The following is a 25,869-nucleotide window of genomic DNA, read 5'->3' on the forward strand; positions in this document are numbered from 1 at the left end:
AATATTCCGATCATACGGAGGCAAAGGCAACAACAACTCTTGATAGCACTAAAGCATTAATTGTCAATTACTATAAAGAATTGTTCGATAGGCGAAGGGTTACGAAAGTTTTCGATATGATGGGAACTATTTGCACCCCAAAGTTAGCTAAGCACACTCCAAAATCACAAAAAAAACCTCTATCTAATAACACCCCAATTGGCCCTACCATTTATCATTTCACTCCTTCCCTTCATTCTCCATCTTCCCTTACAACCCAGACCCATCACTCCCCAAGAAGACGAAGTGTTCGATGAAGCCTTCGAAGATGAACACAAGACAACACAAAATCACAGCGTCAAAGAAATCATGGGAGGTCGTGAAGCTGTGGAGGTGGCCAACTACTCTCCTTCTCTCTCTCCAAGTCTCCTTCTCTCTCTCTAGGTCTCCTTCTCCTTCTCTCCTTCTGTGTCTATGGTTCCCTCGCAACCAAATCGAAAGCAACCAATCAATCCTTAGATCAAGAATCGACGAATTAGAGAACTAAGTGAGAGAAGCAGGGAGGGAAAGAAGAATTTTGCTTTGAAAAGCAAGGAAATCACTCCAAAGGCAACCATCTTTCTAAATAGAAAGAAATCTCTCGCATGGACCCCCAACTTACAATGAAATGGCCAAAGGGTAAATTAAGGCTACTGGGTTTAGTTTTATTTAGTTTTTTTTAATTTTTTTAATCTCAGTCGTTGATGAGATCTAATGGTTGAAATTATGGAGTGCAGACGGTAAAATTGAAAAAAATTAGAAAAAATTGAAATTGAGGTATACTCATAAATGTTATATTTTTTATTGGGATTTATTTAGAATATGATGTACTTAATTAAATAGGAGTGCAAATAGTCCTCATCTTTCTATATTTCTAGGTATAAAGAGAGGTTTTAACATGCTATTTTTTGAAATGATATCAAACAAGACCTATAGAAACTAAATCCAAAAGAAATCAAAAGCTTCGTAGTTCGAACCAGAAGAAGTCAGCTCAATTACGGTTCTTCTTTCCCGAACTGCAACTCCGGTGAACGGTACGAAATTTCGCGTCTTTGCCATCAAATTTATTGTTCTAAGAAATTCAGTCTTTTGATGACTTGAAATTCAGCGAAATTGAAGCTGACAATGTAGATTCTGCGATTTGCTTATCCCAAATTATGATCATGTCTTGATTTTGTTGTGATACATTTCGTGTTTGAGTAGATGAGAGAGGATAGAGATCGTGTCAAGAATGATACAACTTCAAAACCCTCATCAGTTGGTTCTATTCCTCTCATTCTTGACATAGATGACTTCAAGGTAGACATTGACACACGATCACTTTATTTTCATTTTTGTTGGTGTTTGTTATGGGTTGCTAGTTAATTTCAGTTATGGAGATACAATGAACTTCAGCAATGGTGATGTCCAATTTGAATTTATAAGGTGATTTTTCATTTGATGCGTTATTTGGGAATTTGGTGAACAACCTCCTGCCTTCTTTTCTATAAGACGAGGCAGATTCAGCAGAAGGAGGCAGTGATGTACTGCCAAACGGGCATGTTCGAGCCCCATCTGATGTCACCAAATTTTCGCAAGGGCTGGCTTCCCCACTGTTTCCTGACGTGGATGCCTTGTTGTCCCTATTCAAGGATTCTTGCAGGGAGTTGGTTGATCTTCGGAAACAGGTGCGTCGTCTCTGGGAGCATAGATGCTGGGTTAATGAGTTCAGTTGACATTTCTTACTATTTTTTTCCTCTCTTTTTTGTAAGGTTGATGGAAAGCTCTACAATCTCAAGAAGGAGGTTTCTCTTCAGGATTCAAAGCATCGCAAGACACTTGCCGAGGTCAGTTGTAATACTTTTAATCAGAATGATTTTGTGACACCGCATTGGGTATTGAAATAAAATAGACCATTCTTTTTGGTTATGTATTACTATGTATTTTATTTCAGCTGGAGAAAGGCGTAGATGGCTTGTTTGATAGTTTTGCAAGGTTGGATTCACGGATTTCCAGTGTTGGACAGACTGCTGCAAAAATAGGAGATCATCTGCAGGTAAAGTTCGAGTGGTTGCACTAGTGCTGTTTAAACTTTAAACCTTATTAATATGGGTTATTCTTGTCAGAGTGCAGATGCTCAACGAGAAACTGCCAGTCAAACAATAGAGTTCATCAAGGTAAAGCTAATCACCAATTATTAATATTCTATCAAGTTGAATTTATTTAGCATTGCATGTTATTCTTGTTTAAGATGCATTAACTCCCTCTTTATTCAATTTATTAATCTGATCACTGCAGTACTTGATGGAGTTTAATGGCAGTCCAGGGGATCTAATAGAACTTTCTCCTCTTTTTTCTGATGATAGCCGTGTGGCTGAAGCTGCTTCAATTGCTCAAAAATTGAGTACGATGACATTGCTTTGTAGCTGATTTCATAAATTATATTAGTTCAACCACCTCAATATAATACCAGTTTGCGTAAGAATGATGGTCCATTATAAACTAATGGTGTTTGGATCACAGTCTTGGTTTCTGTCTTTGTTGGTAAAGTCAGTCGGCGAGACATTTTTCAGCAAGCCATAAACAATCTTTGTGAATAGCATCATCCCTATTGTGTACCCTGAGCTATAATCAAGCTTCACTGTCTTCTCATCCACAACTATATCTCCAGATATGGCACACAGTTTTATAGGCATCCTCTACTTCTGTTGCGCCATTCTCAAATAAAGGTTTCAATGAAAAAGTATGAAAATATTTCCTTAATGCATTGTGCAATCTGTTGAATAAGAATGGACAGAAGGTTCAGCAAAAAATATATAAGTTTTGCTACACCTGTCTCTGTCTTGTTTCTCGATTAATGATTTGCATGCAGAAATGTTTAAAAAGAAAACCCTGCACAAACAAATTTATGCCCCCTAAATGCAAAGAACTTTCCATGTAATATCAGGGACTCAGGGTTGACCTGATGGTGAAGAAGAAATTGCAATGCCTTTGGTAGTAATTCTTTTCTTATGGTTGTCTTTTTTTTTTTTTGGCAATGATAACACATGCTTCTTACGTCCATAGGAACATTATTACAGATACTGCTCTTTTTGCTGATTGTAGGGTCATTTGCTGAGGAAGACATGGGAAGACAAGGCATTTCTGCAGAGTCTGTTGTGGGAAATGCAACTGCTAGCCGAGGATTAGAAGTTGCCGTAGCTAATCTTCAGGACTACTGCAATGGTAGGAAATTTCAGTGCATTTTTCTTCTAATTGATGCTACAAGCTGATGTTCATTTGTTGCATGGAAGTCATAACATGACGCATAACCACAAGTTGATAGTAAAATATTACAATTTTGTATAAAATTCATAGTGTAGTTAATTTATCTATGTGTTGGTAGTCAAATCAGGTTGGCAGTTAATGACCAATTAACCATTTGATAAACAAACATTATGCAATCATAATCTACTTTTATGTTACTAATTAAAAGAAGAAAAAGAAATCCATATTTGTACAAGAACTCATGAGGGAACAAATCTTTGAGGACTGCGTTATGATTTTAAAAATGGTATTATTAACAAATTTGTTTCTCATTTATAATACTTATTTAATCATTCCTTAATTGTTTGGCTTCTTGATTAGCTAGTAACTGGTAAGGATTAAGGAATGACCTCTTTTTGACCTTAATGCACTACTGTCTCGTTAGAGCATATCCACAAACCAAGTTAGTGAGGCCTTCTAGGTGAGGTATTGAGGAGATGTGTCGAATCCTGTAATGCTAATACATGATCCAATGACTTTCACCCAGCAAAAAGATAGTAGTTAGTCATATATGGGTATTTAGGAATAGTTGATACTGGGTCCTGTTTTGTTCTACTACGGTTTGTATTTTGGGTGAAATGTATAGGCTTCTTGGGGTTTAGTTCTTTCAGAATGAGATTATTAAAGCTTTATTGTCCCAGTGTTTGGCTGTATTGGCATCTCAAACCAAGAGGTGGAGTTGCCTTATATTGTAGTGTTGAACTAAATTGGTTTTCACTTTACCAGGAGTATTGAAATTTTCAGTGGTCCTTGAATATATCAAAAACTTTGTATGAAAAATAGTTAGTTTTCTATGCCTGGCTTTCTCCGGTTTTCTTAATTGCCTGATTGGGGGAGCGTTTTCGCTTGCCGGCATTGCTTTGGATTCTTGTGTTAGAAGAGTTGGTACTCCTTGCCATACTTTCCATCATTTTCCCCACTTTCTTATTTTTCACTTATTCAATTGTTTTTCTTTATACTCTTCGATGATGCCTCCTATTTTTTCAGTAAAACCTCTTCCGTCAGCATAGTGATGGTTTCATAGTTTAGCAAGGAATAGAAAATAAAAACATTTTGGTGCAAAAGCGAGTATTTTATAATGGGGAAATTTGTGGATCACATGGTTTTTCTGTCCCAATTTCAAGCTGAAGAGCAGTGGACCTGGAATACGTTCCCCGGAATTTAGCATTCTTTTATATAGCTTTTGGGGATGGGAAGCAATGTTGTCGAGCCTTATATATTTTTCTTGCTACTTTCCTGCCTTAAATGTTTGTATCTTATATAATTACTAATATTTTATTTGATATCAATACCATTTTTGTAGAACTGGAAAACAGATTGTTGGCTCGGTTTGATGCAGCGTCACAGAGACGAGAGTTGTCTACAATGGCAGAATGTGCTAAAATCTTATCTCAGGTGATAATTTTTAATCAAACTTATTGGTAGTAATCATTTCAGCAAAATATCCAATTTTTTTGACCCTAACATACATCTACGTTTTCCTCCAAGGCCTCCTGAAACCCACCACCCTCATCCTCTTAAATGTATGGGGAAAATGTAAATAGTCAACTCCATTCTCATATACTTTTAAGAAGTAAAAATGACTTTATTGGAGAAGCACCAAGTGGTTGAAGCACAAGAAACAGTTACAAAGAGGATAACACGATGCTATCAAAGAAATTAGTACAAAAATCTGATAACCATAATTTATGAGCACTGAGGCAATTATCTAGGAAACAGTTAAAGGAAGTTTCTCTATCATCGAAAGTTTTTTTTTCCCTCACACCAACCAGCAAGAAGCCAAAGGTATCAAGTAAAAGACCTTTCTTTTCTGTAATGCCCAAAAGACTCCAAGCTTTGAGTTCAGTGGCCAAGTCTCTATCTATTACCTATTCAATGCCAATCATTTCCAAATGGTTATCTATATTTTCCTGGTCCATTGACTTTGAAGAAAGATGTGATTAAAAGATTCTTCCATCATTTTTGCACAAGAGGGCATCTGTTCACCAGTGTGAATGTGATGCCTCTTTTTCTTAAATTTTCAATATTCAAAATATTTAGATGGAACACTGACCTTCCAAATACTCTGCTGCCAAGGAAAGAGATGGTTTCCAAGATGCTGGTTATCCTTGTTGAGTTCCTTGTAGTAGGTTTTGATTGTAAACTTCTGGTCTTTGGAGAGATGCCAGCATGTATATCATCCATACTGGTGTTAATGTGTTGGTCGTACAAGACTTTCCAGAAATTCTTGAAGAATCCAGCTCATACGCATTCCTGGTGAAGTACATGTCCCAAGTGACACCAGATTCGGGATTGGTGATTTTTTCAGTGATAACGGCCTCTTTATTGCTCGTAATGTTAAAAATATTTGAAAATTGAGCATTAAGGCTTCTAGAGCTTCCCTATCTATCCTTCCAAAACCCAACAGTATCGCCTTTATCTGCCTTGAAAGCATGGGATTGCATCCAATTATTCCAACCCTTTCCGATGAAGTTCCAGATGCTGGCACCATAAGCTTCTGCACACCATATGTAGCAACTATCAACCTTCTCTGAGGGTGGTCTATTAATGCAACATTTCTGTAACCTTTTCCCTTTTAAAAGAGCTTTGTTGAAGCTGGTTAAGTTATCCCAAGACTTCCAAGCACTTCAGCTAGTTTGGTTTTGTTCCATCTTATATGGAACGTTCTTTCTTCTGCTGTATCAGGCCACAGGAAAATTTTCTTAATAGACTAAAATCTCGCAGCAACATTACTAAGAATATGAAAAAGAGACATGAAATTAATAGGCAGGCTAGATGAGCAGCTCTTTATTAAAGTCAGTCCGCCAGTCTTGGATAGGTAACTTCTCTTCCAACCTGATAGCCTTTTTTCAAACCTTCCAACTATTGGATTCCAGGCGGAGCTCTCTTTATGCTTGGCACCTTGAGGTAGGCTAAGTAGTTAGTAGGTAGTGAGGAAATCTCACAACCTTCAAGGGAGCCAAGGGGGTTGATGCTGCTTTTGCTTAAATTCACTCTGAGGCCAGAAACAGCTTCAAGACCCAACAATAGCTCATGTTAAAAGGTTTTATTGCGCCACAAAATACCAAAGTGTCATCTGCATATGGCTGATTGGCTTTGTTCAACTGATATTCCTCTTGACCAATCTTAGCACGTTCAGTGTAACTATCAACAACAGCTCTGTCAATCATACAGGTTAAGATGCCCATCCCTAAGTTGGAAAGAAAAGGGGAGAGAGGATCCCCTTGGCTCATCGACTTAGTAGAGTGAAAAAAAAAGAGCAGCTCTACCACTAATTACAATTAAGAAAGAGGCTGTACTAATGCACCTTTTCATCCAGTTTCTCCATCTCAGCCTGAAATCCTTCTTTTTCTAGAATTGAGAATGGAAAACCCCAATTGATGTCATCAAAATCCTTCTCAGCGACTCCGCGTCGAGCTTACAATGGAGAAGTTATTGCTTAGTTTTTTAGTAGAAGTCCACCACCCTATTGGCAATCATTGAAGTATCAAGGATCTGACGACCTTCGGTATATGCATGTTGAGCGTGATTGACTATCTTCCCCGTGACATTAATTTCTTGTAGCAAGCACCTTTGTCTAAAAAAGGTGTCTAGTTACAAGCCTTGGCAAGCCACTTTTACATACTGCTCGGCAATCTTATAGGCTAAAATCTTTCACATCTATAGCATTTTTCTTCTCGGTGACGTGGTTGATAACGGTAGAATTGAAGGATTCTACAAATGAGGCATTTGAGTGAAAAATTCTTCAAACATTTTGATAACATCAGTTTAATGATCAACCAATACCTCTTAAAGAATGCGATAGTGAAGCTGTCTTGGCCGGGCGCCTTATCATTGTAACAACTGTTAAATTTGGCTGATGGTGGCCCATACACTCTTGCTTGCTAAATTTGGTCTATAGGTGGCCATACCTGTTAGAGAGAGGAGAGGGTACCACATATATGAATGTACAATTCACCCAAATTTGATGACGTTTGACATTATCTCTTAACACTCCCTCTCACATGAGGGTTGGACAATCCAAAGACCCAACAAATGCAACAGGCAAGCAAATCATGACCCATGAAATAGGTGTAGGTAAGACCGTCCAAGAACACATCGCTAAGGGGCCCGCTATGATGCCATGTTAGATTTGGCTTATAGTGGCTCATATACTATCTCTTGCTAAATTTGGCTTATCGGTGACCCATACACTCTCTCTAAAAGGAACTATTGGAGAGAGGAGAGGGTACCAAATATATGTACATTCAATTCACCCAAACTAGACGATGTGGGACATTTATCTCTTAACAACAACTATCGAGAGTTGAATTTATTTCATCTTCTCCAAAAGGTTTTTCTAATCAAATTGCCTCCTCACTGATAGAACCGGAAGACAATTCATCGATGTTTGGTTGGATGAAAAAGGAGAAACACATTTGTTTAGGCTGTACAAGTTTGGCATTTTTCTGTTAAGATTTTGGTCAATGCTGTGTGGTTTCATCTGTGAAGATGTACTTCATAGGGTCTTCATTCATCTCTACTTGGAAGAGATCTTGTTAATAGAGACATACTTTTCACTCTTTTCTTTGTGTTTTTACTTTTTAGTGACTTTTTGAACCAAGTTTGTCTCATCTATGGTATCGAAGTCAGAGGCAAGTCGTTTATCTAATTAGAAAAAAAGTGTTAGAACCGTTGAGGTCCAGTGCTGGCCGTGGTTGTTGAGGGTGCTGGCCGTGGTTGTGGTAAGAGCGAGGCAGCAGGCGACGGAATGCCGAAGTAAGTCCAGGACTAAAACCCCACAATTTGTAGGCACCTCACAATTTGTAGGCACTGTTCGAGTCAGGTTTAAACATGAGTTCTCTGCATCAAGTTCCTTTAAACCTCCATTTAGTCCCCAGGCGAGAAATTCTTTCTCTGCATCAAGTACTACTTCAAAGACTAGACCTCCACCTAGTACCTTATATCGTTCCGATATACGAGGAGTGAATAACTCTAGTACAATACCAAAACCCTTTTATGATGTCCAACATCCTGAATCCTCATTGGATTCTACAACTGAGCAAAAAGACTCACCTCCAATGTCCCCACCCTATTCACAAATGGTGGATAATTCCGACCATCCAGAATTAGGTGTCTTAGAGTGTGATTTTGTCATAGACAAAAAATATTTACAAAAAGAATTTTATTCAAATCAAAATGCTTTAAAATGTGAGTGGTTTCTTAATAATTATAAAGGGCAAAAAAGAGAATCAATTCAAACTGAATATTATGCTTTTCTAAATGATCATAAAATACAATTATTATTTTTTGATTGGTTCGAAATGACTTTTTCTGACATAAGTGATGATTACCCTTTAGTTCTTCCTTCGGTAAATACTACCGCTAGGATTCAAACGTGGCATGATATGACTCAAGACGTTGTCATTGAGTCTGAACATCCACCTTTAACCCAACTTAAAATAGATTATAAAAATGTCCCGATAGTGGCTACACCTTTTAAGATAGTAAAGTTAGACAAAGAGTTTGAAAACTTAGTTGAGCAGAATAACTTTACAAATCAACACTTATCTACAATAGGTCAACAACTAAATAAGATTGAGGACTATGTACAAAAACCAATCCTCCACACTAGTATAGATACACCTGTTTTTAAACCTTACGAGATTCCTCCAAAATTAGTAAAAACCCTTCACAATGCCAATAGCAATTTTATAGAAGCATTAGATAATAAATTGAGTCAATTGCGTAATGATATTACGCAATTCCCTTCTATACAAATTCCGGATACCTCGGAACCATCTTCGAAACCCACATTAAACAATCTTGACAAAATTAGTAGTCAAACTGACAATTCTGATTTCGAAGTTAACAAAATGATGTGGCAGTCTCCACAAAAATTATATTATTCGAACACGACTGCACCTGATCTTCTTTTAGAAGAAAAACAAAAATCAAATGAAATATAACGCCAATGCTATCTATGAATGGAACATAGATGGAATGTCTGATTACAATATGCTTAATCTCTTACAACAAATGACTATGGTTATTAATGCCTACGAAACAAAAATGGATACTACTGACCAAGCCATTGCCAACTTATTAGTTGCCGGTTTTACTGGTCAACTCAAAGGCTGGTGGGATTACCATCTCACAATCTCCCAACAAAATGAAATTTTAAATGCTGTCAAAACCGCTTCCGACGGTACTATTATCAAAAGTGAATTTGGTGAAGACATCCAGGATGCTGTTGCAACCTTGATTTTCTCCATTTCAAAACATTTCTTAGGAGATCCTTTTAGCATTAGAGATAGGTCTTCAGAACTCTCAACTAATTTAAGGTGTAAAAAACTTTATGATTTTCGACAATACGAAGATACTTTTTTAACGAGAGTCATGATGCGTCCCGATAATAACCAACCTTTCTGGAAAGAAAAATTCTTAGCAGGGTTGCCGATTCTGTTAGGAGATAAGGTTAGAGACAAAATTAAGTCTATCCATAATAATCAAATACCGCATGAACAATTGACATATGGTGATTTCGTTTGTCATATACAAAAGGTAGGTTTACAGTTATGTTCTGATATTAAATTACAAAAACAATTAAAATGGGAACAAAATAAATTCAAAAATGAATTAGGATCGTTCTGTAAACAATTTGGTTATGAAGAAAATGTTCACAGAATAAACCGATTAAAAAGGAAAATAGTAATTACAAATCTAGATTTTCTAGGAATTATAAAAGACCTGATTACTACAAGAAACCCACTTTTAGGAAAAATAACAAAATATTTCCTAAGACAGATAATACAAAATTAGATACAAAATCGGTAGTTTGCTATCAATGCAACACTCCATGACATATAGCAAGATATTCTAGCTTCAACAAACGAATTCATGAACTTGAATTGGATGCTCCTATTTTGGCAAAATTAGAATCAATATTATTAAATACTGATGATGAAACAACCTCTCATCTCAGTACTGATGATAGTGAAATTCAAGTTGATGAATTAAGCTCTTCTTCTCCTGACTGTAATATGCTTTCTCGATATCAGGGATTCTTTATTGATGTAGTCAATCACATTGAAGACCCTGAAATCAAATTACCTTATTTAGAAAAATTAAAACAAAATTTAGTTCATTCTGAAAAAGAGATAAAAACTTCAATAACCTCTTATAATTTAAAAGATATTCTGTCAAAACATAATAAAACCCTTAAAACATTTGATATTAGTCTTCCAGAATTATAATATGAGATTTCTGAAATTAAAAAAGAAATCAAAATTCTTAATAATAAACAAATTAAAGATCGTTGGAAAATTAATGAATTAATTACCATTATTGATAAAGGAAAAGGTTTAATTACATCTGAAACCCCTAGCGAATTGGATGATACTGATAAGATTAACAAAATTGAAAAAGAAGGAATTATCGTTAATAGTTACTACCAGGAAGACAAACCATTTCTTGGTTCTTTATCTCGTATTATTACAAGTCAAAAATGGTTTATTAAGATTACAATTAACATTCAAAATTCTTTTTATTTTGACACAATTGCTTTGGTTGATTCAGGAGCTGATTTAAATTGTGTCAGAGTTGACTTAGTTCCCTGAAATTATTGGGAAACTACAATTGATGGAATGAAATCTGCAAATGGTGATAATTTAAAAATTCTTTATAAATTATCTCAAGTCACCATTCAAAACTCTGATACTAATTTAACCACAAGTTTTCTTGGTATCAAAAACATTACAAAATACTTTATTTTAGGAACCCCATTTTTAGATTTGCTTAAACCTTTTGAAGTCGACAATGATGAAATACATTCCATGAATTTTAAAAATTGGATTCATTACCCTTTTATTCACCAACCTATTAAGGAAAAACCTTTATGCTGTATAAATACTTATAGTCTCAACACTCTAAGTGTCTGTACAGATCCAATGAGTAGCCGTGACGAGGGAGGCAGAGGCAGAGGACGAAGTTTCATGCCAACAACAAGGTCTCAGACCTCACAAAAAGAATCCCAAAAAGAATCCAAAGAATCTTATGCTCTGGATAATCCAGTTCTACCAAAAAAGTCTTGGGCAGATATTGTCGATGAAGAAGAACAAAAAGCTACCCTCAAAGATAAACAGGTAGCATCTTCTTCCCAACCTAATATGGAAATCCCTGCACAATTTTTAAACAATCCAAAATTTTTAGCATGGATTTCTCATTTACAAAAAACCCCTGAAACTGCCCTGGGTATTCAGGCACAAAAGCAACTAACAGTTGCATCCCTAGTTGCTCCTACAACTAGCTTAACAATTCGTGAGCCACAACCAGTCTTAAAAAACTCCCCAGTAGATTTAGTATCTGCTGCTGAGATTGTATTAGCAAAAAATAGATCCTCTGGATCTGAAAAACATTCACAATATTTTATTAAACCAGTTTTTCAAAAGGTTATTTTAATGGAAAGAGAGTATCACTGCGAAAACCTAGTGCAAGTGGTTTCAAAAATCTTTCTTACAAATTGGCACTTTATGCCACAAGATTTAAGAAAAAATCAAAAGTTCTACGAGTTCATACTCGTAGACTCTGACTCAATATCCCTTAAAAAATATCATTCTGCTGATCAGAAGGTAATTACACATTGCACTATGCAAATTTTAAATATTATCACACCCTACTCTTGAGGCCAAGATTTAAATAAACCAAAACGGCTTTCTCAACATTTTGATCCAATTGGATATAATTATTGGGATTGCCAAGAGGCCTGGATAAAAGTCTTTCTTTTCCAAAATGAATTACAAAAACATTCTTGGTTTTTCTACTTTAAATTTGACCAAACTTATCATTTTCCATATTGGTTTAATGAATGGTGGTGGTATTTTGGACCGGATCCACAGATCCTTCCACAAATGCTCCAGGAAGGATATGATGTCTTCCGACCACAATTTCAATCAAAAGATAAAACACTACCCCCATTATTATATTTCTTCTCAACATTTGCTATCTCATGGATCAACAACTGGGAATATGGTTATCATACTGATCCCAGTACACTAAAATTCCTTGTTCGTAATTTTAGATGCAAATGGTGGGACAAGTTAGATGCTCAAAGAGCTCATCCCCAAAATGTCCTTAAGTGGCTATCATCGAACCCTTCCTTAAACAAAACCCTTGAAAAGAACCATCAGCATTTTCTTGGGATGAAATCATTTATTAGTTCTAAGTTGGTATCTGTCAATTCAGAAAGTGAATTAACCCAATTCTTATGAAAAACACTTTCTGAACTTAAATCCCATACCAGCCAGTCATCTGTTCGTTCATCTACAAAGTCTGATAAAAACTCTTCAACGAGTATTAATTCTGATAACCTTCTAGATAACTAAAACTGTTCAAACCCAGTATTGGTTTGGCTATTCCATCTCAAACGGTAGGTGGTAAAGAAATAATCAAATCCGTTGAAAGCTGGAGACTTTGCTAAAAGTCCAAAAATCCTACGTGGTACCTATTCAAGTCTGGGTTAACTGACTTGGCTATTCCATCTCAAACGGTAGATGGTAAAGAAATTATCAAACCCGTTGATAGTTGCAGACTTTGCTAAAAAGTTCAAAAATCCTAAGTGGTACCTACTCAAGCTTGGGTATATAAGCTTGATCAAGTTCAAGTAGCATTTACAATTCCTGCAGAGAAAATGATTAAAAGTTACAGGATTCGTGAAAGCTACAGGAGAGAAGACAAAATCATTAAAGCTACAGGATTCGTGAAAGCTACAGGATCCGTGAAAGCAACAGGAAAACGGTGAAAAAGCAAAAGCATTCCAAAAGTTTTCCAACTTCAATAATTATGTCATGTCCTCCCAATCTATATAAGGGGAAGGCATGTTTAGTTGAGAGTGACTCCAAAAATTTTATAGTTTCGTAGTTTATACAAGTCTACCTCCCTCTTGAAGTGTTAAGTGGTTCATCCGCAAGTAGATTAGTTTCAAAAGCTCTGACATATATGTTTGCATATACATATATGTAATGACAACAAGTATACATACCTCTCAAAGTCTATAAGTCTTAATTATATGCAACTTAATATACAAGTAGTTGGCTGGTTCTACCGCCTTCTTTTATTAATCAATCTTTTATGCTTCTGCAAATATTTATCTGCAAATACCTCTTACGGCTGGTCTGGCCGCCTCTATGGAAGGTTTTAAATTATTTTTATTTATTCAATTCTGTTTATATTGTTTAATTTTAATTATACAAGTTCTTTTAATTCTCTTATTTGTTTACATTATCTTTATTATTAACTTGTTAACTTAGATTTATGATTTATGATCTACTTTAAGATCTATCCCGTCTATCAATTATCTGTCTTAATCTTGCTCGCTTGGTCTCCTCCCCGCTTGCCTGGTCCTTGTCGTTATGGCTTCGAAGCCATAACGACAAGGACCAGGCAAGCGGGGAGGAGACTAAGCTAGCAAGATTAAGACAGATAATTAATAGACGAGATAGATCTGAAAGTAGATCACAAATCAACAGGTTAATAATAAAGATAAATTTAAACAAATAAAAGAATTAAAAGAACTTGTATAATTAAAATTAAACAACATAAATAGAATTGAATAAAAATAATTTAAAACCTTCCATAGAGGCCGTAGGAGGTATTTGCAGATAAATATTTGCAGAAGCATAAAAAATTGATTAATAAAAGAAGGCGGTAGAGCCAGCCAACTACTTGTATATTAAGTTGCATATAATTAAGACTGACAGACTTTGAGAGGTCTGTAAACTTGTTGTCTATACATATATGTATATGCAAACATATATGTAAGAACTTTGAACTAACCTACTTGCGGACGAACCACTTAAGACTTCAAGAGGGAGGTAGACTTGTATGAACTAAGAAACTATAAAATTTTTGGAGTCCCTTTCAACTAAACATTCCTTCTCCTTATATAGATGGAGAGGTCATGACATAATCATTGATCTTCGAAAACTTTTGGAATGCTTTTGCTTTTCCACCGTTTTCCTGTAGCTTTCACGAATCCTGTAGCTTAATGATTTTGTCTTCTTTTCCTATAGCTTTAATCATTTTGTACGCAGGAATTGTAAATACTACTTGACTTGTTCAAGCTTATAAACCCGAGCATGAGTGGATACCACTTAGGATTTTTGGACTTTTTAGCAAAATCTCCAGCTATCAACGGCTTTGATCATTTCTTTACCATTTATCGTTTTATTCACTTGGTAATCCTAATAATTATATCCAATTGGATCAAAATGTTGAGAAAACCGCTTTGGTTTATTTAAATCTTGGCCCCAAAAGGAGGGTGTGATAATATTTAAAATTTGCACAGTGCAATGTGTAATTACCTTCTAATCAGCAGAGTGGTATTTTTTAAGGGATATTGAGTCAGAGTCTACGAGTATGAACTCGTAGAACTTTTGATTTTTTCTTAAATCTTGTGGCATAAAGTGCCAATTTATAGGAAAGATTTTTGAAACCACTTGCACTGGGTTTTCGCAGTGATATTCTCTTTCCATTAAAATAACCTTTTGAAAAACTGGTTTAATAAAATATTGTGAACATTTTTCAGATCCAGAGGATCTATTTTTTGCTAATGCAATATCAGCAGCAGATACTAAGTCTACTAGAGAGGTTTTTAAAAGTGGTTGTGGCTCATGAATTGTTAAGCTAGTTGTAGGAGCAACTAGGGATGCAACGGTTAGTTGCTTTTGTGCCTGAATACCCAGGGCAGTTTTAGGTGTTTTTGGTAAATGAGAAATCCATGCTAAAAATTCTGGATTGTTTAAAAATTGTGCAGGGATTTCCATATTAGGTTGGGAAGAAGGTGTTACCTGTTTACCTTTAAGGGTAGCTTTTTGTTCTTCTTTATCGGCAATATCTGCCCAAGATTTTTTTGATAGAATTGGATTATCCAGAGCATAAGATTCTTTTTGGGATTCTTTTTGTGAGGTCCGAGACCTTGTTGTTGACATGGAACTTCGTCCTCTGCCTCTGCCTCGATAGCCAGGGCTACTCATTGGATCTGTACAGACACTTAGAGTGTTGAGACTATAAGTATTTATACAGCATAAAGTTTTTTCCTTAATAGGTTGGTGAATAAAAGGGTAATGAAGCCAATTTTTAAAATTTATGGAATGTATTCCATAGTTGTTGACTTCAAAAGGATTAAGCAGATCCAGAAATGGGGTACCTAAAATAACATATTTTGTAATATTTTTGATACCTAGAAAACTGGTGTTTAAATTAGTACCAGAATTTTGAATGGTGACTTGAGATAATTTATAAAGGATTTTTAAATTATCACCATTTACAGATTTCATTCCATCAATTGTAGTTTCCCAATAATTTCGGTGAACTAAGTCAGCTCTGATACAATTTAAATCAGCTCCTGAATCAACCAAAGCAATTGTGTCAAAATAAAAATAATTTTGAATGTTAATTGTAATCTTAATAAACCATTTTTGACCTGTAATAATACGAGATAAAAAACCAAGAAATGGTTTGTCTTCCTGGTAAGAACTATCAAAGATAATTCCTTCTTTTTCAGTTTTGTTAATCTTGTCAGTATCATCCAATTCGCTAGGGGTTTCAGATGTAATTAAACCTTTTCCTTTATCAATAATGGTAATTAATTCATTAATTTTCCAACGATCTTTAATTTGTTTATTATTAAGAATTTTGATGAAATCTCATATTGTAATTCTGGAAGAATAATATCACATGTTTTAAGGGTTTTATTATGTTTTGACAGAATATCTTTTAAATTATAAGAGGTTATTGAAATTTTTATCTCTTTTTCAGAATGAACTAAGTTTTGTTTTAATTTTTCAAAATAAGCTAATTTGATTTCAGGGTCTTCAATGTGATTGACTACATCAATAAAGAATCCCTGATCTCGAGAAAACATAATGTATTCAGGAGAAGAAGAGCTTAATTCGTCAACTTGAATTTCACTATCATCAGTACTGAGATGAGAGGTTGTTTCATCATCTGTATTTAATAATATTGATTCTAATTTTGCCAAAATAGGAGCATCCAATTCAAGTTCATGAATTCGTTTGTTGACGCTACAATATCTTGCTGTATGTCCTGGAGTGTTGCATCGATAGCAAACTACAGATTTTGTATCTAATTTTGTATTATCTGGCTTAGGAAGTATTTTGTTATTTTTCCTAAAAGTGGGTTTCTTGTAGTAATCAGGTTTTTTTATAATTCCTAGAAAATCTAGATTTGTAATTACTATTTTCCTTTTTAATAGGTTTATTCTGTGAACATTTTTCTTCATAACCAAATTGTTTACAGAACGATCCTAATTCATTTTTGAATTTATTTTGTTCCCATTTTAATTGTTTTTATAATTTAATGTCAGAACATAACTGTAAATTTGTATATGACAAACTAAATCACCATATGTCAATCATATGGTATTTGATTATTATGGATAGACTTAATTTTGTCTCTAACCTTATCTCCTAACAGAATCAGCAACCCTGCTAAGAATTTTTCTTTCCAGAAAGGTTGGTTATTATCGGGACGCATCATGACTGTCGTTAAAAAAGTATCTTTGTATTGTCGAAAATCATGAAGTTTTTTACACCTTAAATTAGTTAAGAGTTCTGAAGAACTATCTCTAATGCTAGAAGGATCTCCTAAGAAATGTTTTGAAATGGAGAAGATCAAGGTTGCAACAGCATCCTGGATGTCTTCACCAAATTCACTTTTGATAATAGTACCGTCGGAAGCGGTTTTGACAGCATTTAAAATTTCATTTTGTTGGGAAATTGTGAGATGGTAATCCCACCAGCCTTTGAGTTGACCAGTAAAACCGGCAACTAATAAGTTGGCAATGACTTGGTCAGTAGTATTCATTTTTGGTTTTGTAAGCATTACTAACCATAGTCATTTGTTGTAAGAGATTAAGTATATTGTAGTAAGATATTCCATCTATGTTCCATTCATAGATAGCATTGACGTTATATTTCATTTGATTGGTTTGTTTTTCTTCTAAAAGAAGATCAGGTGCAGTCGTGTTAGAATAATATAATTTTTGTGGAGATTGTCACGTCATTTTGTTAACTTCGAAATCAGAATTGTCAGTTTGACTATTAATTTTGTCAAGATTGTTTAATGCGGGTTTCGAAAATGGTTCCGGGGTATCCGAAATTTGTATAGAAGGGAATTGCGTAATATCATTACGCAATTGACTCAATTTATTATCTAATGCTTCTATAAAATTTCTATTGGCATTGTGAAGGGTTTTTACTAATTTTGGAGGAATCTCGTAAGGTTTAAAAACAGGTTTATCTATACTAGTGTGGAGGATTGGTTTTTGTACATAGTCCTCAATCCTATTTAGTTGTTGACCTATTGTAGATATGTGTTGATTTGTAAAGTTATTCTGCTCAACTAAGTTTTTAAACTTTTTGTCTGACTTTGCTATCTTAAAAGGTGTAGCCACTATCGGGACATTTTTATAATCTATTTTAAGTTGGGTTAAAGGTGGATGTTCAGAATCAATGACAACGTCTTGAGTCATATCATGCCACGTTTGAATCCTAGGGGTAGTATTTACTGAAGGAAGAACTAAAGGGTAATCATCACTTATATCAGAAAAAGTCATTTCGAACCAGTCAAAAAATAATAATTGTATTTTATGATCATTTAGAAAAGCATAATATTCAGTTTGAATTAATTCTCTTTTTTTCCCTTTATAATTATTAAGAAACCACTCATGTTTTAAAGCATTTTCATTTGAATAAAATTATTTTTGTAAATATTTTTTGTCTATGACAAAATCACACTCTAAGAGACGAACATCACTCTAAGAGACGAACATCTCTTTCCTCGGTTTTAATTGTATAATCAGATCTATTTAAAATTGAGAACTTAGATTCTTTTTTATATATTTTGTTTATTTATACTCGGGGAATATCCCAAGTGTCAATTGACTTATCTAAATCCTCAAGACTAATCTCCTCTGTGTTGACGATTCTATCGCCAGCTACAGAACTGGAGGTAGACGTCGATCTAAACAGAGAACTCATGTTTAACCTGACTCGAACAGTGCCTACAAATTGTGAGTTTTAGCCCTGGACTTACTTCGACATTCCGTCGCCTGCTGCCTCGCTCTTACCACAACCACGGCCACCCTCAACAACCACGGCCAGCACTGGACCTCAACGGTTCTAACACTTGTTTTCTAATTAGATAAACGACTTGCCTCTGGCTCCGATACCATAACAACAAGGATCAGGCTATCTATCTATATATTTATATATATATATATAGATATATATTTATGTATGTGTGTTCTTGCCGTGGCCATGTCCTACAAATTTTAAAATTCCCGTGTCTGTGTTGTGTCCCGTGTCTGTGCTTCCTAGTATGGGAGGATTATTTTCTTTCTCCTTTGTCTCACTGGTTTTATTTTGCAATGCAGTTTAACAGAGGTACAAGCGCCATGCAACATTATGTGGCGACACGCCCAATGTTCATCGATGTGGAGGTCATGAATGTAGACACAAGATTGGTCCTTGGCGACCAGGGTTCCCAGGCTAGTCTGAGCAATGTTGCTCGTGGTCTTTCTTCATTATATAAAGAAATCATAGGTTTGAAGAAGACTTCTCGGCTGTGAAGCATGGGGTTTGAATTTTTCTATGTTTTGTTCATCGGTTTTGTTTGTCCTGCAGACACTGTTCGTAAAGAAGCAGCTACAATTACTGCAGTTTTGCCTTCACCAAATGATGTCATGTCAATCTTAGTCCAGGTACATTGACAGTAGATCTTTCCTATTATACTTTGTGAATTTCATGTTATTGCCCACTGAATGCAGATAGTATGTCGATGTTTTGCAAGTATTGCTTATGTCGAGTCTTTAATCTGTGCAGCGAGTTTTGGAGCAGAGAGTAACAGCTCTTTTGGACAAATTGTTGGTGAAGCCATCCCTTGTGAGTCCACCTTCTATGGAAGAAGGTGGGCTTCTTTTGGTGAGTAGAACATTGGGGCTTTTTTTTTTTTCTTTAAAAACGTTGACCTTGCTGGCAGTTTGAACTTATATAAAATCTTGGCTTAATTTATATTTAATTTGAGCTTTCAGTTTCTCAGAATGCTAGCAGTTGCATATGAGAAGACTCAGGAACTTGCTCGAGACTTACGGGCCGTGGGTTGTGGTGATCTGGATGTTGATGGTAATTAGCTAGGAAGCACGGACACTCCTAAAATGGTGGCGTGTCCGTGTGGGACACTTCTCGGACACCGACACTCCTCCGACACGCCTCCGACACGTGTCCAAGCTGTGTCCTGTTTTTTCTTAATTTTTTTGAAGATGGACACAGCTTGGACACTTCCCGGACATGGCAATAGACAATATACAATTTACAGAGTCTGTAAGGTTTGAATCACAAGTATGGAATCTTCCTTATCAACACCACCCTCAAATGGAAGTATACAGAAATTATACTATACTAACATACTTAGATTTAATTTTAAGACACTAATTTCAATATCATACAGAGTTAGTAGTTGTAATCCATTACATGCTTTTGTTATCTTAAAGAGAATCCATAAATGATTTTTATTCAAAACACTTTTTTTACAATTCAAAGTGCTGTTATTTGAATCAAATGAAAAAGAGTTGCACTACCTTAAATAGTTGTTACTTGTTAGGGTTCAAATATCAAGTGAAAGAGAGAGTAGAAAAATATTTGTATATGTTATTTCTTATATATATATATATATATATATATATATATATTTATGTGTGAGTGTCCTTGCTGTGTCCGTGTCCTACAAATTTTGAAATTGCCGTGTCGGAGTGTCCGTGTCGTGTCGTGTCCCGTGTCAGTGTCAGTGTCCGTGCTTCCTAGGTAATTAGACAACCTCGAAAAATTAGCTTGCTAAGCACTTTGGTACCTTGCGGATTTAATGTTAGTGACATGTGGAGCATCATATTTGCTGTAGTTGCTGGTAGCGTTGGCAATGTTCCATGATATATATGACAAATGTTATATGGACTATAGTGTATCTTGGCATTTTTTTAAACTTTGTTTCATTTGAGGGTTTTGCAAGTAAGGATGCCTGATGCAGAATCGTAGCCTTGGGTGTAATTGTATGGCAGTGGTTTCAGGAAGGCTGTTTGGAGCTTCTGAAACTTGACCGCAAAATGGATGCAAGCCTTATGTCTACCTCTCTTGACTAGCATTTTTTTGTTATGGTTTTTGTTACATTTTATGGTGTAGTTCTTGTTATTAGTGTTAACCATTGATCTGATAATCGGTAGGGTAACTAAAGCTAGTCATTGATTTAGAATCTTTGGGAGAAATTTCTGTTAGTGAACCTTTGTGTTTAAGAACAGACTGTTGAACAAGAAGATGATACCTTAAGAGTCATAGGGTTAGTGGTAAACAACTTCTCTGCACAAGGCTCCTGCCATGGAGGTTGGGTTGGGGAAGGACAAGATGTACAGTCTTATGCCCACAATGCGTAAAAGCTGTTTCTAGAATTTAAACTTGCCATCTAGGTTACTTTTATATCTTAAAGTAAACTGGGTATTGTTTCCTTTGAGTTCTTGCTATGGTGTGTTATTAGTTTCCTTTTTATTTTTTAACCCTCTTGTTGGTTCAGGTCTCACAGAGTCTCTTTTTTCTTCCCATAAAGAGGAATACCCTGAACATGAGCAGGCTTCTCTTAGACAACTCTATCAAGCAAAGGTTTGTATCAACTGCTATCATTTTTATCAAAGTTACAACAAACTTGCTAGTGTGCCTACAAAATCTGAACTTTTAATGCTGTGTAGATGGAAGAACTGCATGCCGAAAGCCAGCAGCTTTCTGAGTCGAGTGGGACAATTGGCCGCTCAAAAGGAGCTTCAATAGCATCTTCGCATCAACAGATCTCTGTTACGGTTGTGACAGAGTTAGTACGTTGGAACGAGGAAGCAATATCAAGATGCACTTTATTTTCATCTCAAGTAATCTACACTCTGTTTGATGTCAAAATGTTGTTAGTGGAGTAAAAATTGATGACTTAGGCCAGAATTGAAATGTGATGATAGAAGCAAAATATGGCAATTACTGATGAAGTAGCATACCTTGCAGCGTATAATTTCTTTAAGCATGATAGTTGTATCAGTAGCTAAATAAAGTCCAATCATTTGCATTTTTTGTTGACTTTTACAATGATTTGCATGTTGTATATTGATTAATATTAGTATAATCTGTTCTTTTACAGCCTACTACTCTGGCAGCCAATGTAAAATCTGTATTCGCTTGCTTACTAGACCAAGTAAGTAGCTTTATTAGATTCAGGGAATTCATGAAATTCATGCCATAGCACTCAGAGCTTTCCATTTCCAGGTTAGTCAATATCTTTCAGAAGGGCTCGAAAGGGTTCGAGACAGCCTGATTGAAGCTGCAGCTCTAAGGGAAAGGTTTGCACTGGGAACAATTGTCAGTAGAAGGGTGACTGCTGCAGCTGCTTCTGCTGTAAGTGCATTATCAAATCCCTTGTTTTGGATTCTGAACTCGTGACTGTGTAAGATGATCCACCATATGCTGCCATATGAAGTGAAGTACAACTTATCTAGAAAAATGTTGGCATGGCTATCTTGTTTATTTGCAGGCAGAAGCAGCGGCTGCTGCTGGTGAAAGCAGTTTTCGATCTTTTATGGTTGCTGTACAACGTTGTGGTAGTAGTGTGGCTATTGTTCAGCAAGTATGTTTGATTGCCTTGATATTTTTTAGTTATTATAAATTTTTTGTGCATGGAGAGTCTTTAAAAATGTTCTTATTTCTACTTGTACCTACAGTACTTTGCAAATTCTATATCTCGTCTCTTGTTACCTGTTGATGGTGCACATGCTTCTTCATGTGAAGAAATGGCGACAGCCATGTCCAGCGCAGAGGGGGCTGCTTATAAGGGTCTCCAACAGTGCATTGAAACTGTGATGGCTGAGGTCAGTTCTTAATTTTGATGTCTTACTTCTATTATTTAGATTTTAGTAAGACTATGGCAGGACCTACGGGATAATTCTTGATGAATCATCCTTTTTTGCATACCAATTATTTTATAATTTCTAGTTTACTTTATGATTGATTACTTCTTTATGATATCTACTATTCAGTACTTTATATCGTGAGATGCCTTTTCATTGTTGAATGCCTATCCAGCCTTGACATTTTCCCTTTCTTTTTGGGATTTACCATGTTTTTACGTCAAATTATTGGACTCCTAAAATTTCTATGCAGGTGGAACGACTGCTATTGGCTGAACAAAAAGCAAAGGATTATAGGTCCTCTGATGATGGAATTGCTCCTGATCATCGTCCAACAAATGCATGCACAAGGTACTTCCAACTTGACAAACTCAGAACTGTGATCTGAAGGATTTCTTGAAAATGATGTAGTAGGAGATTCTCAGAGCATAGGAAACATGTAGAGATTCTTCTCAATTATTTGTATTCATCGCATTTCAAAGATATATCTCTGATGAGATTTAAATTTCACTGCCACAACGGCTTTTATGGCTTCATATCTCGGATGGTGACTCCGTTGACTTCGTTTTATGTGATAAACCTATATCTAACTTTTGCAGTTTTGAAAAAACGCTTAGTTCTCCTTCATTTTGTAAAAATCAATAGCTTCCCTCCTTTTTTTCCTTGAAATTGGGTAGTTTACGTATTGTTTCTGGGTCTGCAGTGAAAGATGTTTCCTTTCAGAGTTTTGGTAGAAAACAAAGCACCATATTTGATGTCCCTTCAAAATGTAATATTTGCTATTCTCTTGGCTAGGGTCGTTGCATATCTCTCCCGTGTACTCGAGGCTGCATTTACTGCCTTAGAAGGTCTTAACAAACAAGCATTCCTGACTGAATTGGTAAGTAGTTACAAATTAATGGCTCTTAGTTGTAGGATTCTGTTTCTTTGTTGATGTTCTGTTCTCTTTGACATTCTGTAATAATCCCTTCAACACCGTTTGTATCCAGGAAAAGAACCTTTTAGAAAGTATTTTGCGCATACATGTTCAGGGTAATGAGGGATATTAAGTCGCACAAAATATTTTAGTTAATGATAGAGAAAAAAATGCGCATCACTTGTCAACATGCAGAAAGTTCCCTGTACCACGGGACTCACAAGAGTAATGTTGTTTGTAAAACAAGGTTGGAGTATAAAAAGTCTAGAGAAGGTTAATTATGTTGCAGAGTGAGTTGAGTCCTTATGAAGATCTATTTTGGATGACATCTCTCTCTCTCTCTCTCTGTGTGTGGCAGGGTTGGAGTTGAACTTGAATTTATCTTATGGAGTGTTTTTTTTGTAGTTTGTGATGATAACATGGTGATATTTACTTGTTTTAGGGAAACCGCTTGCACAAAGGACTACTTAATCACTGGCAGAAGTTCACCTTTAATCCAAGGTATTGACCTTTATGTTTCATGACCTGCTGCAGTGACTATTTATAATTAAAGGATGTCTTTGCCTAAGGATGTTAAACCTCTGCGCGCAAAATGATTAAGTTATTATTTTGGCTGGTAATGAAGACTTCTCATTAAGGGATTTTGTTGGAGCATTCTTGAAAGTCACTTCAGGATTTTATAATTTGAGAGTCTGAAAAAATAAGTGGGAAGAATTTAACTATTGCTTCGGCAGACATTTTTGTCAGTAACACATATGCTAGTGTATATGGTGATAGCACATATTCTAGATAATAATGGTAGTATATATGCTGTATGAAATGCTGGTAGTGTTTGGTTCAACTTTTACTGGTGACATATGGTTTGTAATTGTTACGGAAAATTAATATGCATTTTAGTTGTAACATATGCAAAAGAATAGTCAAATAAATTACAAATAATTTATAAAATAAACATAACTAACTAATGCTGGGCAAAATGGCTTGCCAAAGGCAGCCTATATCAAGTGATTTCATTTTCCATATGTGACTATAGAGGTAAGCAATAAAGCAAAGGGGGCGCCGTGATTTTCTCTGTCCCAAGGCTTTGATGTGAAGAAATAAGTTGCTAACGGTTGAACTTGATGTTTTTTTCACACGCCTGTTGAGGACATATGTTGTTGATAGAGAGCTTGGTGTCCTTTTATTTGTGGTGTTGGAACTTTGGGTTTGTGCATCATCTTCTATGTGTGGTTTCTGTTGGATTTTAGGAAATTCCTACTTCACTTATGCTCCTAAAACTCCTTCCCGAGGGGTTCATTTCTCATGTGTGGGTTGCATGACACCAAGAAGTTTGCATCTCTCTGCTGTGTCTTGTGCTTAATTTCCTCCGTTGTCAAATACATTTTTTTTTGCAGCGGAGGACTTCGGCTGAAGCGTGACATTACGGAATACGAAGAATTTGTCCGCAGTTTTAATGCTCCTTCCGTTGATGAGAAATTTGAATTGTTGGGAATGTAGGTTGCTGGTAGCTTATCAAATTACGGACTTCAGTTTTGGCAATTCTATATTGCAATTTAATTGGGATCATTTTTCCTTTTCAGAATGGCCAATGTCTTTATTGTTGCTCCTGAAAGCCTTTCCAGCTTGTTTGAGGGTACACCTAGTATACGGAAAGATGCACAAAGGTATCATTATTTTCAATGTGCAGAATTGGGAGCAAAACAGTTATAGCCAGTGCTCATTTTTGGGAAAATATCATGATGCATTCTCTTGGTTCTCTTGGCACGTGTTTTCACTCATAAATGCATTCTGAATTGCACTGCAAGATAATTGTTTCATCTCCTGCATAGTGGTTTACAACCGGAAATTGTTTGAATGGCTCTTTTTTGGCTGCCAAATTCAGGTTTATTCAACCGAGGGAGGACTACAAGAGCGCAAAACTTGCATCTAGACTTAGCTCCTTGTGGACAAGCTCAAGCTGATGAAGAAGTCGAATTTCATTAGAATATTGCTCTACAGAGTTGCCAAGGTGAGGAGGTGGCACCCTAGACTGGATTATTTGGGCAAGACCATGGCCAAGTTAGTGAAATCAGCTGAAAATTTATGTTTACTCGTAAATCATTACAGGACTGACTTCATTTCATTGGTTTGCAAACTAGGAGTAATAGAGTTTGTATTTGATATATTTGTTTTTTTTACATCACGTCTTTCGCTGGCATGTACATAAGAGGGATGGATATATTGCTCATTCATGTTTTTCAGTTGAATTTATATCAATGTGATTTTTAATTTTTAGATTGGATTTTCTGTTGCTAAATGCTTATGAAGAGCAGACCTTACTCATCATATGGTGTGGTACATTTTATATTAGAGGTGAGGTAAGGTAAACAACTCCCGTGCACCAGTTCCCGCAGTGGGAGCCTAGGAGGGATCGGGGGACGAGCATTATGTACGTAGACCTTACCTTGCATAAGTCTATACATCGCATATAGGATTTAAGGGTGACAAGCAGTATGTACTATGTACGTAGATCTTATGGAGATAATATGTAGAGATTTTCCTAGTTTGTGTCCCTGCAATTCTAGTTGAAAATTTTTGCTCCTCTGGTTGAAGTATATATGTTTGGTCAAATATATAAAAGCTTTTGTCAGCATTATCCTTTTGAACTTTTTGTGTGTGTGTGTGT

The 25,869-nt window shown here is 35.7% G+C and overlaps 1 pseudogene; it reads left to right on the plus strand.

Moving 5' to 3' along the window:
* The first annotated feature begins 1,109 nt into the window (after window positions 1-1,109).
* LOC119983331 lies at window positions 1,110-25,478 on the plus strand (annotated as a pseudogene).
* The last annotated feature ends 391 nt before the right edge of the window (window positions 25,479-25,869 follow it).

This window comes from Tripterygium wilfordii, chromosome 18, assembly GCF_013401445.1.
Source record: "Tripterygium wilfordii isolate XIE 37 chromosome 18, ASM1340144v1, whole genome shotgun sequence".
Lineage (NCBI taxonomy): Eukaryota > Viridiplantae > Streptophyta > Magnoliopsida > Celastrales > Celastraceae > Tripterygium > Tripterygium wilfordii.